Source organism: Staurois parvus, unplaced genomic scaffold (assembly GCF_062004578.1).
Source record: "Staurois parvus isolate SC_StPar_1 unplaced genomic scaffold, SC_StPar_1.0 ptg000147l, whole genome shotgun sequence".
NCBI classification, from domain to species: Eukaryota; Metazoa; Chordata; class Amphibia; order Anura; family Ranidae; genus Staurois; species Staurois parvus.
The window spans coordinates 15028377-15045150 of record NW_028317943.1 but is presented as its reverse complement, the minus strand read 5'-3'; the positions used below and the strand labels follow the sequence as shown (position 1 = coordinate 15045150).

General features: G+C 41.2%; 1 protein-coding gene across 2 annotated transcripts in view; it reads right to left on the bottom strand.

The window, feature by feature from the left end:
• The window catches only part of CSRP2 (cysteine and glycine rich protein 2), a 59565-nt gene that overhangs the window by 30720 nt on the left and 12071 nt on the right, over positions 1–16774 (bottom strand). The window lies entirely within an intron of this gene.

Genomic DNA, 16774 nt, shown 5'->3' with positions numbered 1-16774 from the left:
GTAGATCAACCCTATATGCAAGTTGGACACTGCTTGGTTACGAACAGCTTTTATGTTGCCAGAGACTGACCTGGTAGATTCTAAGCTGAATTTTTGCACTCAAATGAAGGCAGTGAGTGCTTTAGATTCAGAATGGGGAACATGCCCCTTTGGCTTTGGGAATCATAAGCATGTTGAAGCAGAAACTAAAACCTTTCCCTTCTTTAGGCCGCACCAACAATTCTATGTGAGAGGTGTTGTGCCAGAACAGTGAGTAGACCTGCCAGTCAAGGTGGTAACAATGGCAGAATTGACAACATTTAGAGATTAACATTTTTTAAGCTTGTAGCCACTGAAAACCATGTCTTTTACTCATCCATCCAACATTTTTGAGGTCCATGTGGGCACTTTATTTCATTGTGGGGACACCTTCCACCCCACTTCTCAAAGACTAGGAAGATTTTGAAGTCCAAAGTTGAGATGGAACTTGTTACCGGACCTTGTCTTGGATTTGGAGGTCTGGGAGCAACGAAAGGAAAACTTTACAAAGGCTTTCCAGATCGAGGGTTTTATTTCATATGCTGGTGAAAGAGGGTGACCTTACCATCAGTGACAACCTTGATAAAATTTGCAAATAAAAAGGTGCCAAAGAGACTCTCTCTCTCTCAGAGGGTATATAATAGGAAGTTTGTACTGCGGCCAAGCATTTCAGAGAATATGTAAATCCAACATTTCATATTCCTGATATGTGCTTGCTGTACCATGTACTTGTATGAAAAAGTATCTTGCTCTTATTCCTACCTATTCCCCGGTTTGTTTTCGGGGATGTCAACAATTAGGTACCATGGCACATATCTGGTGGACTTGCCCTAAGGTAAGCAGGTTGTGGATTAGGGTGTATGCCCTCCTCCGCACTATTCTTCATACAGACATTAAGCGTAATCCATATGAAGCGCTTCTATTTAAACCACTAGAGGGCCTTCTCCGCTCTGAACGGCAGCTGGCATCACATTTATTTATGGCAACTAAGTTGAGGATCGCGAGGGCTTGGAAGACTCCTGTTCTTAGCTTTGAGGCTGTCAAAAATCGGATGAACTTCATAATGATCAATGAAAAATTGACGGCCATATTATTGGATACCCATACAAAATTTCTGCAGACATGGCGTTCCTGGCTGGATGTAGCCCAGCCCTCGAGATTCGACCAGTCCCTTCTATCGATATGAGGATGGATTCTGCTGTGATCCCCCCGGGGCCCCTCCCTTTCCCCTTTTTTTTTTTTTTTTTTTGTTGTTGTGTGTGTGTGTGTGTTGTCCATGTCTCTCTACTATTTGTCTTTTTCTACTCTTCTGTTTACTCGGTTCTTAAACATAATTTACGGATGATACCTGCTGTTCTCTGTGCTGCATCCGTTAGGCTATTTATGCACTCTAGATTTCTTTTTAAATTCTAGGTCATGAATATGTACTGTTTTTTGATGCGGCCTTTTCTCGGGCCTTTCCTGTTTATTATAATGTTGATATAGCAATACTTCCCTTTGGAGTTTACATTATCATTGCCCACAAAGGTCTGTTGCCCATTCTCTCCCAACCTCCCTCCCCATCCCTTCCCTCAGGGCACCTATGTAAACTTTTCAGATTTTGCCTTTATCAATGCATGCCTTGCACCAGCCTCCCTTCATTTATTGTAATATGTAAATGTTGGTCATTGAATTTTTGTTACGATTGTCTGTTCATCTTTGCTTATTATTCAATAAAGCTTTTTGTAAAAGAAAAAGTATCCTGCTCTTTTTGTATTGCTTCCTTTGTGTAAAATCCCTGGAGTCTCTGCCAGTCACTCTGCTTTTTAAAAACTGACCACACTAGGCAAGAGAGCACAGTGTGGTTCTTTAGCTGTGCTAGGAATCTCCATCTTGGGTCCTAAAAATAGCCCCGCCCCACCCTCACCTTCTGATCCCGGCAGCTGGGCATAGAGATCAGTGAAGGAGAGATGACCTCCACTTATCTCTATGCCCTTATAGGATCGGAGCAACATCATTACAACACTTCCGGTTCTGGCGCCATGTAAATAAGGTCTTTTTTTTTTAATCTAATGCTTTACATTGTAGAGGAGAGATGGAGTCTTATTGACCCCAGATTTCTCCATAAAGAAGACCTGTCACTGCTTATTTTTATCACAAGGGATGTTTGCATCCCTTGTGATAGGAATGTGATTTAAAAAAAAAAAAAAAAAAAAAAAAAAAAAAAAAAAAAAACACGACAGTGTAAAAAAAATATAAATAAATAAAATTAATAAAAACATTTTTTTTAACAGTCTCCCACCTGCCACATAAGGAAATGACAGGCGGGCGGCAGCTCTCCACAGTCAGTCACAAATGTAAACACATAGCAGTAACTCACTGTTACCAGCTTCCTCTCCTCACACACAGATCTTGTCTGAGGAGAGGAATCTTCTAATAGTGAGTTACAGTTCCATACAGTGCACACAGATCACAGCCCGTCGCATTTCCCATCAGTGCACCTGTTACCCGCCAGTGCACCGGTCGCCCATTAATGTCCATCAGCAGTGCACCTGTCGCCCATCAGTGCCACCATCAGAAGAGTACCGTCACACAGCCACCATTGCCAGGGTACCCGTCCTACAGCCACCAACAGCAGTCTACCTGTACCAGAGCCAGCCTTGTCAGAAAAAAAAAAAAAAAAAACCATTTACACTAGTGAAGAGAGGCATTCCAAATCCTAAGTATGAGAGAGTAGTGGGGAGCTCTCACTGATTCCGATTCAGTGTATGAACCAATCGAATGCAGTGGATCAGATACTGAATCAGAGGAGGAAAGAGTCCTTCCTAAAAGGATATGGTGCTCTGAAAACCAGGTAGCCACCAGCAACACCATACACCCCAATAGTCAATCAGCAAACGCCAATGGCGCTAGACCCATGAATGAAAGACCCAGTATCAGCACTGGAACATTCCATCAACCCCCAAGAATCAGGGCCCAAACATACCTCTCAGATGCTCTTGCCAACCCATTATGGCTGCCCTCCAACTCAGGATCAGCAAGCATTCCCCATTTCACCACACAGCCAGGTGTGCAGGCCAACAGTGAGAAAATTCATCCACTTCTTAATTTTTTTTCCCCCAAAGAGTTGCTGAACTGCTTGTCCCCGATAAAAACGTGTGTGTAGATTAATCCCTTGTCCACTTCACTGGCCAGCTGGGAATAAGCAATATATTCCAAGCAAATGGGCCAGATATGGAATAAAACTCTACAAGCTTTGTGAAAAAGCCACTGGATATTTGTATGCGTTTCATGTATACGAAGGCAAAGATTCCCAGCTCCAGCCTCCTAAGTGCCCAACCTACATTGGAACAAGTGGAAAAAATTGTCTGGGACCTGGCTTATCCACTTTTCCAAAAAGGCTATCACATTTAGCTGGACAATTGATCTAGATTGATCTTTTGCTCTACTACTATAGTAGTGGGATTAAGAGAACACAGGGGTCTCACATACAGGTAAAACTCGAAAAAAATAGAATATCGTGCAAAAGTTCATTTATTTCAGTAATGTGACTTAATAGGTGAAACTAATATAGGAGATAGACTCATTACATGCAAAGCAAGATAGTTCAAGCCGTGATTTGTCATATTTGTGATGATTATAGCTTACAGCTCATGAAAACCCCAAATCCACAATCTCAGAAAATGAGAATATTGTGAAAAGGTGCAATATTCTAGGCTCAAAGTGTCCCACTCTAATCAGCTAATTAAGCCATAACACCTGCAAAGGGTTCCTGAGCCTTTAAATGGTCTCAGTCTGGATCAGTAGGAATAACAATCATGGGAAAGACTGCTGACCTGACAGTTGTACAGAAATCCATCGACACCCTCCATAAGGAGGGAAAGCCTCAAAAGGTAATTGCAAAAGAAGTTGGATGTTCCCAAAGTGCTGTATCAAAGCACATTAATAGAAAGTTATGTGGAAGGGAAAAGTCTGGAAGAAAAAGGTGCACAAGCAGCAGGGATGATCGCAGCCTGGAGAGGATTGTCAGGAAAAGGCCATTCAAAAGTGTTGGGGACTTTCTCAAGGAGTGGACTGAGGCTGGAGTCAGTGCATCAAGGGCCATCGCACACAGACGGATCCTGGACATGGGCTTCAAATGTCGTATTCCTCTTGTCAAGCTGCCCCTGAACAAACAACATCAGAAGCATCTTACCTGGGCTAAAGAAAAACAGACCTGGTCTGTTGCTCAATGGTCCAAAGTCCTCTTTTCTGATGAGAGCAACTTTTGCATCTCATTTGGAAACCAAGGACCCAACCAAGGAACCAAGGAGTATGGAGGAAGAATGGAGAGGCACACACTGCAAGATGCTTGAAGTCCAGCGTGAGGTTTCCACAGTCTGTGTTGATTTTGGGAGCCATGTCATCTGCTGGTGTTGGTCCATTGTGCTTCATTAAGTCCAGGGTCAACGCAGCCATCTACCAGGAGATTTTGGCGCTTCCCTCATGCTTACTTCCGCAGACGAGCTTTATGGGGATGCTGAATTCATTTTCCAGCAGGACTTGGCACCTGCCCACACTGCCAAAAGCACCAAAACCTGGTTCAATGACCGTGGGATTACTGTGCTTGACTGGCTAGCAAACTCACCTGACCTGAACCCCATAGAGAATCTATGGGGCATTGCCAAGAGAAAGATGAGACATGAGACTGAACAATGCAGAAGAGCTGAAGGCCGCTATTGAAGCATCCTGGTCTTCCATAACACCTCAGCAGTGCCACAGGCTGATAGCTTCCATGCCACGCCGCATTGAGGCAGTAATTGCTGCAAAAGGGGCCCAAACCAAGTACTGAGTACATATGCATGCTTATACTTTTCAGAGGTCCGATATTGTTCTACAGTCAGGTCCATAAATATTGGGACATCGACACAATTCTAACATTTTTGGCCCTATATACCACCACAATGGATTTGAAATGAAACGAACAAGATGTGCTTTAACTGCAGATGGTCAGCTTTAATTTGAGGGTATTTACATCCAAATCAGGTGAACGGTGTAGGAATTACAACAGTTTGCATATGTGCCTCCCACTTATTAAGGAACCAAAAGTAATGGGACAGAATAATAATCATAAATCAAACTTTCACTTTTTAATACTTGGTTGCAAATCCTTTGCAGTAAATTACAGCCTGAAGTCTGGAACGCATAGACATCAGCAGACGCTGGGTTTCATCCCTGGTGATGCTCTGCCAGGCCTCTACTGCAACTGTCTTCAGTTCCTGCTTGTTCTTGGGGCATTTTCCCTTCAGTTTTGTCTTCAGCAAGTGAAATGCATGCTCAATCGGATTCAGGTCAGGTGATTGACTTGGCCATTGCATAACATTCCACTTCTTTCCCTTAAAAAACTCTTTGGTTGCTTTTGCAGTATTCTTTGGGTCATTGTCCATCTGCACTGTGAAGCGGCGTCCAATGAGTTCTGAAGCATTTGGCTGAATATGAGCAGATAATATTGCCCGAAACACTTCAGAATTCATCCTGCTGCTTTTGTCAGCAGTCACATCATCAATAAATACAAGAGAACCAGTTCCATTGGCAGCCATACATGCCCACGCCATGACACTACCACCACCATGCTTCACAGATGAGGTGGTATGCTTAGGATCATGAGCAGTTCCTTTCCTTCTCCACACTCTTCTCTTCCCATCACTCTGGTACAAGTTGATCTTGGTCTCATCTGTCCATAGGATGTTGTTCCAGAACTGTGAAGGCTTTTTAGATGTCGTTTGGCAAACTCTAATCTGGCCTTCCTGTTTTTGAGGCGCACCAATGGTTTACATCTTGTGGTGAACCCTCTGTATTCACTCTGGTGAAGTCTTCTCTTGATTGGTGACTTTGACACACATACACCTACCTCCTGGATAGTGTTCTTGACCTGGCCAACTGTTGTGAAGGTTGTTTTCTTCACCAAGGAAAGAATTCTTCGGTCTTCCACCACAGTTGTTTTCCGTGGTCTTCCGGGTCTTTTGGTGTTGCTGAGCTCACCGGTGCCTTCCTTCTTTTTAAGAATGTGCCAAACAGTTGTTGTGGCCACGCCTAATGTTTTTTCTATCTCTCTGATGGGTTGGTTTTGTTTTTTCAGCCTAATGATGGCTTGCTTCACTGATAGTGACAGCTCTTTGGATCTCATCTTGAGAGTTGACAGCAACAGATTCCAAATGCAAATAGCACACTTGAAATGAACTCTGGACCTTTTATCTGCTCATTGTAATTGGGATAATGAGGAAATAACACACACCTGGCCATGGAACGGCTGAGAAGCCAATTGTCCCATTACTTTTGGTCCCTTAATAAGTGGGAGGCACATATGCAAACTGTTGTAATTCCTACACCGTTCACCTGATTTGAATGTAAATACCCTCAAATTAAAGCTGACAGTCTGCAGTTAAAGCACATCTTGTTCATTTCATTTCAAATCCATTGTGGTGGTGTATAGAGCCAAAAATGTTAGAATTGTGTCGATGTCCCAATATTTATGGACCTGACTGTATGTACAATCCTTGTTTTATTGATTGCATGTAATATTCTAATTTTCTGAGATTGTGGATTTGGGGTTTTCATGAGCTGTAAGCCATAATCACCACAATTATGACAAATCACAGCTTGAACTATCTTGCTTTGAGTCTCTCTCATATATTAGTTTCACCTTTTAAGTTGCATTACTGAAATAAACTTTTGCACAATATTCAAATTTTCGAGTTTCACCTGTATGTGAGGTGCTTCAGAGTAGAGAAAACCAGTTTTTGGTTTTCTCCGGGTTTTGTAATTCTCGGAACAGGGTCTGTTTGTCGGGAGGCTTTGAAGAGATTGGGTGGGATGAAGCCTCTACCCCTGTGCCCTGATCCTACCTGACCAAGGCCGTAAGACTGATGTTCCTGCCTGGACCAATACTTTGGCTGTGCTGACCATAACTCTGCCTACTGCCTGTACTTACCCAGGACCTTTTATGGGCCATGTTCCTGCTTGCTGCCTGGACAAAAACTTTGGCTGTACTGACCATATCTCTTCCTGCTGCCTGTAATGACTCAAGACATTTTATTGACCTTGTTCTAGCCTGCTGCCTGTACTGACCTGGACCAATGATCTCCTCAAACCACAGGTAATCTTTTGTTTACATTGTTTTATATCCAGTGCTTGTTGATGTTTGTGTTTCACTTGTTGCAATGTTGGGCACATAATCTGTACACACATTGAAAATGTCTTACACATGTGGTATCCCCATAATCAGGAGGAGTAGCAGGGTGTATTTTTGGGTTTAGTTCTTGGTATGTCCATGCTGTTTGTTAGAAATATCTTCTAGATTGACAACTGTGTTACAAAAATACATTTTCATTCCACATTTTCTGAAAGCTTGTGGGAAAAAAAAAAAAAAAAAAAAAGAATTATTCAAAAGATTCATTATGCCTTTTAGAAAACATGTTGTGGTGTTTTCTTTCCAAAATGTGGTCATTTTGCGGATGTTTCCACTTTCCTGTTCCTCCGGGGCCTTCAAAAACGGGATAGGTGGTCAGGAAATTAGATGTGTAATTTTTGCCCCTAGAACGCCTAAAGGTGCTACTTGGATGTTGGGGCTCTTTATGTGGCCAGCTGTGGAAAACTATCACACATGTGGTATCGCCAGAGCAGTAGCAGAATGTATTTTGGGGTGTCATTTTTGGTATGTATGTGCTATGTGTTGGAAATATCTTATAAAATGGACAACTTTGTGCAAAAAAAAAAAAAAAAAAAAAAGGGGGGGGGGGGGGGAGACATGTTCAAAAGACTCATTATGCCTCAGAATATACGTTGGGGTGTTTTCTTCTCAAAATGGGTTCATTTTGTGGGTAATTTAATTGTCCTGGTGCTCCAGGACCTTTTAAAGTGTAATAGGTAGTCAGGAAATTAAATGTGTAATTTATACCCCTAAGACACTGGATGGTGCTCCTTGCACGTTGGGCCTCTCTATGTGGCTAGGCTGTGAAAAAGTATCACACGTGGTATCCCCATACTCAGGAGTAGCAAAATGTGTTTTTGGGGTGTAGTTGCAAGTATGCATATGCCGCATGAGAGAAAGAAGCTGTTAATATGACAATTTTGTGGAACCAAAAAAATAAATAAATAAAAAAAAAAACCCTTCTTCACTTCATTTTCAATAGACTTGTGGGAAAAGAAATTACAACTTCAAAAAACTCACTATGCCTCTTGCTATATATCTTGGACTGTCTGCTTTCCAAAAAGGGGTCATTTGGGGGGTATTTGTACTGTCCTGGCTTGTTAGGGTCTCAAGAAGATAGGACATCAGTACATCAGGTATGATCAATTTTAAATGATTGGTACCACAGCTTGTAGACTAACTTTCACACAGACCAAATAATATAGACACATTGAAGTTATTTTTTGTTTACCAAAGAAATGTAGCAGTATACATTTTGGCCACAATTTATGGAGAAAAAAACTTATTTGCACAATTTTACAACAGAATCAAAACGAAAAATTTTCTTCAATTGTTTTGGTCTTTTTTAAATTTATAAAAACGCAAAAAATAAACCCAGTGCTGATTAAATACCACCAAAAGCTCTGTTTGAAGAAAGACAAAAATTTAATTTGGGTACAGTGTTGCATGTAATTGTCAAATTATGAGTGTTGAACGCTGAAAAATTGGTCTGGGCTGGAAAGGTGTAGGCAAGTGGTTAAAGTGCCCCTGTCCTCGCACAGTGGAACATATAAGTAGGCCACGTCCACATATGTAAACGGTGTTCAAACCGCACGTGAGGTATCGCCACGAATGTGAGAGCAGGAGCAATAATTCTAGCACTAGACCTCCTCTAACTTTAAACTGGTAACCTGTAATTTTTTTTAAAGGGTCACCCATGGAGATTTTTAAGTACCACAGTTTCCAGGAACGTGTACAATTTTAAAGCATGACATATTGGGTATTTACTCAGTGTAATATATCTTTCATATTTTTCAAAAAAATATTGGGATATAGATATATAGGGTTTTTTTTTTAATGCATTAAAAAGTGTATTTATTTATTTTTAAATTGAGTTTGAAATATATATACATTTTTAAAAACTGTCCATTTCGGATCCGGTTTTCAGCCAAGTGCATCCTGAATTTTCATTTCATTGCAACACACGCGCGCGCGATCCAGAGATAGGCAAAAAACCCCAATAAAGCTTGATCCAATTTGCTCCATCAAGGGAAAAAAATTCACCCCTGATCCCAAAAAGGCAATTCCCTGGATCAAATTTACCAATAAATATTAGTATCCAGTTATATTATGTACATTTAGGAAAGTATCCAGGCCTTTTTCAAAACAATCTACTGAGCAGGCCAGAACAAGCTCTTGAGGGAGTCTATTCCACATTAACGCTCTTATTGTGAATAAGCCTTTCTGTATTTGGAGATTAAATCTATTTTCCTCCAGATGTAAAGAGTGTCCCCTTATCCTCTGTGATGACCTTAAAGTAAATAACTCTAAACCAAGTTCACTATATGGACCACTGATGTATTTATACATGTTGATCATATCCCCCTTAATCTCCTCTCTTCAAGAGAGAATACATTCAGTTCCTCTAATCTTCCCTCATAGCTGAGCTCCTCCATTCCTCTTATCAGTTTGGTTGCACTTCTCTGCACTTTCTACAGTTCCCAGATATCCTTTTTGTGAATTGGTGCCGAAAACTGAACTGCATATTCCAGATGAGGTATTACTAATGATTTGTACAGGGGTAAAAATGTTTCTCTCTCTGGAGTCTATGCCTATCCTAATACAAGAGAGGATTTTGCTTTGGAGACCGCAGCTTGGCATTGCATGCCATTAAGCGTATGATCTACTAGAACACCCAGATCCTTCACCATTGATTCCCCCAGTTGTACTCCCCCTAGCATGTAAGATGCATGCATATTCTTAGCCCCCCAAGTGCATAACCTTACATTTATCAACATTAAACCTCATTTGCCATACGGCCCCCAATTAAACAGTGCATTGAGGTCAGTTTGCAAGCTGGAGACCTCCTGCAAGAACATTATTCCACTGCATAGCTTGTTGTCATCTGCAAACACTGAAATAGTACTTTTAATTCCAGACCCTATATCATTTCTAAATATATTAAAAAGGGTCTCAACACGGTGCCCTGGGGTATACTACCAACAACCCTAGACCATTCAGAGTATGAATCATTAACCACTACTCTCTTAAAGCAGTTTTCTATCCATTTACAAACTGATTTCTCCAAGCCTCTAGACTTTACTTTAAACATTAGCCATGTGTGGGGAACTGTGCACAGAAGGAAGACTCATTTTGGATAGGAGTAGTAAAATATCCACCAACCAGCCCTCAAAGCAATGTAGGGCAACAGGCAAGCATTCCAGCGGTTTAAAAACCAAAAGGATCAGTTGGAATCAACGCTGAGATAATTTAGTCATAGCCCAGTTCCAAATGGCAAACATGACAGCAATGCAATGTTGCAGGGCAAGGGCTAGTCTTTGGTCCAATAGAACCTTTAACACTGGAATGTTCTCTACAGCAGCAACAAGGAAGGGAAAAACAAAAAGGCCCTGTGCACAATAGAACAGGCCATGAAAAATTAGTAAAAATCACACAAGTCACCATAAGAAAAACAGTTACACTAACAAGTGCCCTAGTAAGGTATCACCGCTTGGGAACTTTATGGGAGCCCATATGGTGACCTTTAAGAATGCAGAAACGCTAAATAAAATCTTCCCAGCTGAGCATGGAATGCTATACCATATTTTTTGGTAGTGCCAGCTTATCTACCTTTTTTGTAACAAAGTTCAGAAAGCGGTTTTTGAGCTCACAAATTTTAGGCTTAAAGACCACTCTAAAACCTTCCTATTACATCTGACCCCAATGTCTAATAGTCATTACAAAAAGTCACCGTTAGTCCGTCTAATGCGGCTAGGGTCTGTGTAGCTCAAAAGTGGAGCTGTACTAAACTCCCCTCAATGAGCTAATGGTTTGCTGTAATTGCGGAGAGCCAATTGATGAAGGAACTTATTGCAGCCTTGAAGCAAGGGGAGGAACAGAAGTGAAAGATTTGGTTTTATTGGACAGAATTCTCCTATTCTCAAGCCTACCATACGTACTTCACCAAAGATGTCTAGACCTGAATGGATTTCAAAGTGTCTGGAACCCCCGCTGGGGAAGATGCATTAGTGTGCTCTACTGTCCTTGATGATATGTGTTTTCTTACCCACCTACCCCCCCCCCCCCCCCCTTCTCTTCCCCTCCACTTTTTTTTTTTTATTTGTATGTATGTCTTTTGTCCATTTTCGGAAGCTGGTTTCCTCTTGGTTCTGTGTCTTATAAAAGATACAATCGTGGGTCCTCCCACTCAGCAGGTGCTTGAAGGGCGATAATATTCTGTTCTGATACACTCCAGATATTGCTATGTTTGATGCATTACATTGCCATCTGACTAGCTTAATATTGGTTAGGTTTCTGTACTTTGGATTTTTATTTTTGTTATGCTGGTCACCTTGATTAGGAGCATTGATTATTATCCTATATTGTACAGCGTAGTCAATAAAAGTCTACATAAAAAGAAAAAAAAAAAAAAAAAAAAAAGGAGGGGGGAATGCAGACAGGCTGCTCCAGTGCTAAATATATATGCTCTGCATAAAAAAAAACAAAAAAACAGATAACGTTTCTTAAAGCCTAGGAGTAATTGTCAGCAAACAGAGCCTACTCAGGCACAAACTTGCCCAAAGGGAGAGATTACGCTCCTCATAATCCTAAACTAAGTGTACAGATACAGCTGCAGGCATATCAGATAAGGCACAGAAGTACACACACAGGCTCTGTATTTTGAGCCAGCAAAGTAATGATAAAAAAAAAAAAAAAAAAAATCTGCCAGGGGCGCAGGGAAATTCCTTCCTGGGCAATGCAGAGGAGGATAAAATGCTTTGGGGGTGCATGTAGTCAAGCAGGGGACAACTGCCCAGGCTGTCTCAAGTCCTTGGACAAGGGCGCTGCGATCTTCCCCAGAGGGGTTAGCTGGAGGGCCTGCCACCTATAATCACACACACTGTAAAATGTGAACGTCCCCAGAATGGGAGGTTATATGGCCATCTGTGACTCTGTTACATTAAAGAAGATCACCACAGTTGTTTAATCCCCAGGGGATCCTGTGCACATCTCTCTTGTAACCATCTAAATGCATGCAAGGATTTCTGAGCGGTTTTATTGAATAGCTAGCCTCACCTAGCTATCTGACAACAGTAATCAATGGAGACTGGTTTCTGATTGACAGCTCAGGAGCAGAGGGGCAAGACAGGCAGTGCACCCAAAACAGCCCCCCAATGCCCTCCTCTTAAACTACCAGTCATAACATTGTTCTGCTATGCCATCGCCTCATCTCATCTTAAGTTTACACAGAGTCCAGAGCTGCAGCCTGCTATACAGGGGAACAGAGAGACTGTAAGCATTCACAACACAAACTGATAGTTTCCAGAGTGCTTTCATTCACAAAAAAGACACAAGCTGACAAAAGCACAAACCAGATACTACACTAGCTGCCTCAGACAAATGTTGTAGCTGGTGTGTGCTATATAGTATACAAGTATTGCCACTCACTGTATTCAACTCCGCTGTGAAGTAATGAAAGACAAGCTTCAGCTCAAGCATTTTCAACTTCTAGCAAGACTCTCTTAGCTGATCAACTCTTGATTTAAATGAGGTGCAGCTTAATGTATATGAAACCATAAAATAAAGCCATTTACTTACATAATACCATATACCGACATGTATATGAGCAGCACGCAATGTTTAAACTTCATTACCCAATTAAAAATGGAAAATATTTATTCCTTCTGAGTGTATCACTTTGATAACCATTTTGGCATAATTGGTAGGAATACTGACCTTAAGCTCACTATCTACTACAGAGGTCTCCAAACTGGCCATAGGCCAAATATTGCCCCTTTGCTTGCCTTTATCCAGCCCTTGGGGCACTATTCCTCCCACTGACACCAATGATGGGACACCATTCCTCCCACTGATACCAATAATGTAAAGTTTTTACTCCTACTGACCTCTAAACCTATGGTATTGGCTACTCCCAACAATGCCAGGGCATTTTCTACTCCCACTGGCCACAGTTGGGCCCCCCTAACATTTGAAGGGCAGTAAACCAGCTGTTTAGAAAGTTTGGAGACCCCTGCACTACATTGTGAATGTCTCAATACCACTTTATTGGCAATAAATATTCTAAGTACATCCTTGCCAAAAATTCATTTTTTCCTCTTGATGTTCAGATTAATGGGCGGTAGTCACTTCCATTAGGATTTTGGAGATTTTATTGCACATATTCAAGGCCTCATGCACACTAGGCTCTTCTAAATGCCTTTCTCCTGACAAGAGAAAATCAAAGTTAAAAAAACAAGCTTAAAGCCCCGTATCTCAAATGCATTTAGACATGTTCAGGCATCAAGTGTTTGGGTGTTCATTAATTTCATTGTCCAGAGTATTAATATATTCTGGTCACTGAAATAAACACTCAAGTGCTAAATGTGCCTAGTGTTTAGATAGATTTAGGCACATTGTACATTTAGTCTGCAAAAATCCTCATCTCCTAAAAGCGATTTTGGTGTGTCTGACAGCTGTAGTGTGCATGAGGTCTTAGACGAAATAGGAAGGAGCAAAGAGGGAGCACAGGCTACCTGCATATTCTACTCAAAAAACAAAGTCCTTGGTCTTCTGCATATCTTTCTGACCCTCTCAAAGTCTATGATGGCTGGACTCAAACTGTAAAAAAGGCTGATTGACAATCAAAGTTTGAGAGGTATTTCAGGGTTGGAGCTCAATTCAGCACAGTATGAAAAGGTTGTGTTGCTTTGCTACTCAGCTCGTCGCTGACCATCTCCATGTCGGGGAACAACTTCAATTTGCTTCCTCTAGGCCAAAAGTAGCACTTCAAGATAGCCAGCATCTTCAAAGAGGCCTCTTTGCAACACTCCAGTTTGCTAGGTTTAAAGGCCTAGGGTAAGACAGGTGATGCAATTGCAAAAGCTCAGGAGGAAGACCCATGTGCCATGAAGTCCCTCAGATATATAATATTTCTCCTAGCATGCACCATCATGCTCTCCAAGCCTGCCGATCCGCCAGGTATTAACAAACTTAAAGTCAAAATTCAGCTGAAACCTAATTAGTCTTAAAAAGGATAAGTTCACCTTTTGACAAAAAAAATAAAAAAAATAAAAATGCAGGAAAAAAAAAAAAAAAAGTGCATTTATTATTTTTTTGCTGCAGAAACCTGTTAATCAGGCAGAGGCTGCAGCACTGGGAACAGGTTACATATTGCATCCTAAAAATGGGTGGAACATGTAGCGAACGTATCCTTTAAAATGTCCCCTCTCCCATCCTAACACTATGCTGACTAACCTGCATAAATAGGAGGTATATACTGTACATACCCATTTTCAACCCAGTCCGGTCACATGATCTCATGTCAGCCAGTAGCAACTGTAGGGGAGAGGAGAGCACTCAATCAGCTGGGAATTCCAGACGTGGTGACAAGACACATGCGCTCCCATGTCTCAGCTGTTGTCGGCATTCCATCCAGCTGCCACTGGGTGACATAGGGGGAGGCAGATCACGTGTTTGAACCAGAGCAGGCTGAAAATAGACAAGAATAAACATCTTTTTACACAGATTAGCCAGCATAGATGTTGTGGGGGGCGGGGGTGAACATTTTTTTTTTTTTTTTTTTTTTAAGAATAGTTAGGTGTAGGCTGGAATTCTACTAGTAGACAGAATAGTATCTCTAGCACACCCTGCTGGAGAACAATTACACTGCAACTGACTAAGAGGATACACACTATACTTGAGAAGCTGAGCTGCCACACAGCCAAGCTGAAAACACACTACAAGATCACAAAATACAAAAAGAGAATTTGGTAAGACACTACACTCATATGACCATTGACATTATAGTGCACAAAAGACTACAAACCACTCAACTTCCACTACAAAGTACAGATGTGCTTACATACATATGAACAACATTTGTTGTCCTTTTACATAACTTGCATTTTAGGTTTAGAGGGACCTACGTGTTCTCTTTATATTGTCCTGGAGGCCTGTTTGGCCTAGGATTACAGATGACCAAACATTTCATATACATACTAAACTGTAGTGATATGAGTAATGGAACAAGTCATACCTGTTAAATAACAAAATCCAGAGCTTCCTTAAGATATAGAGTGCTTTTTCAATGTCTTGCAGACGACTCTGCAGTAAAGAAGCAATGCCATGCATACTAAATAACTACTTTGTTTTCCAAAACTCCAGGCAGCCAGCAATGTTCTGCCTGAGCTCTGAAGATTTAACATAGCTACAGTGAACAGGCTAAGAGAAAATGCCCCATTTTATTGGAACAAAATAAGCAAACGTGGCTACAAACAGCAGAATGATGACTTGTCCTAAAAAGCATACCATTTCCACTATTCTTTACAGGTGCCTTGATGGATGGTAACTACATGTATAAGTATCCAACCAACTTTGAACATGTCTTACAATCACCCACAACATTGACATCTGTGTTACTGCAGAGGTCCTGATATTTTGGATATACGATTTTCTCAAACATACAAATGGCCAAATACTGTATGATGGAAGGTGCAGGACATGACAGAAGTAGCAGTGTGAAGATCACTTACTGTGGCAGTCATTGTACATCAATCGCATATTTTCTAGCCTTTTGGAGTTAAAGCATATATACTATACATTAAACTTTTCTTCTTTTCCCCTTTTGGTGCAAGGAATGATCAAAAGTCTCTGATAATTTATTTATTTCTATCAGTGTCCCCTGGTAAGACTCACCTTTTGTATTTTTCAGACAGAAAGTAAGGGGAAATTAAAGTTTTAGCAATATAACCAGAATAGGGGAAGGTACAGTTGCAAGAAAAAGTATGTGAACCCCTTGGGATTACGTGGAGTTTTGCATGAATTGGGCATAAAATGTGCTCTGAACGTCATCCAAGTCACAACAATAGAAGAACACAGTCTGCTGAAAATAATACTACACAAACAGATGTTGCCATGGTTTAATTGCACATAACATGTAAACATTCACAGTGCAGGGAGGACAAAGTATGTGAGGCCCTAGCTTAATGACTTCTCCCAGAGCTAATTGGAGCCAGGAGTGAGCCAACCTTGACTCCAATCAGTGTGATGATATTGGATGTGTTGCTGACAGCTGTCCTGCCCTTAAAAACACACACACCTGTTTTGGGTTTACTGGTTTCAAGAAGCACTGTCTGATGTGAACCATGCCTTGCAGAAAAGAGCTCTCAGAAGACCTACGATCAAGAATTGTTGACTTGCATGAAGCTGGAAAGGGTTACAAAAGTATCTTCAAAAGCCTTGATGTTCATGTGTCCATGGTAAGACAGACTGTCTACAAATGGACAAAGTTTAGCACTGTTGCTACTCTCCCTAGGCGTGGTCGTCCTGTAAAAATGACTGCAAGAGCACAGCGCAGAATGCTGCATGAGGTAAAGAAGAATCCCAGAGTGTCAGCTAAAGACCTACAGAAATCTCTGGCACATGCTAACATTTTTGTTGACACATCTACAATAAGGAAAACATTAAACAAGAATGGAGTACATGGGAGGACACCATGGAGGAAGCCATTGCTGTCCAAAAAGAAAATTGCAGCACGTTTGAAGTTTGCAAAAGAGCACCTGGATGTTCCACAGCGCTACTGGCAAAATATACTGTGGACAGATGAAACCA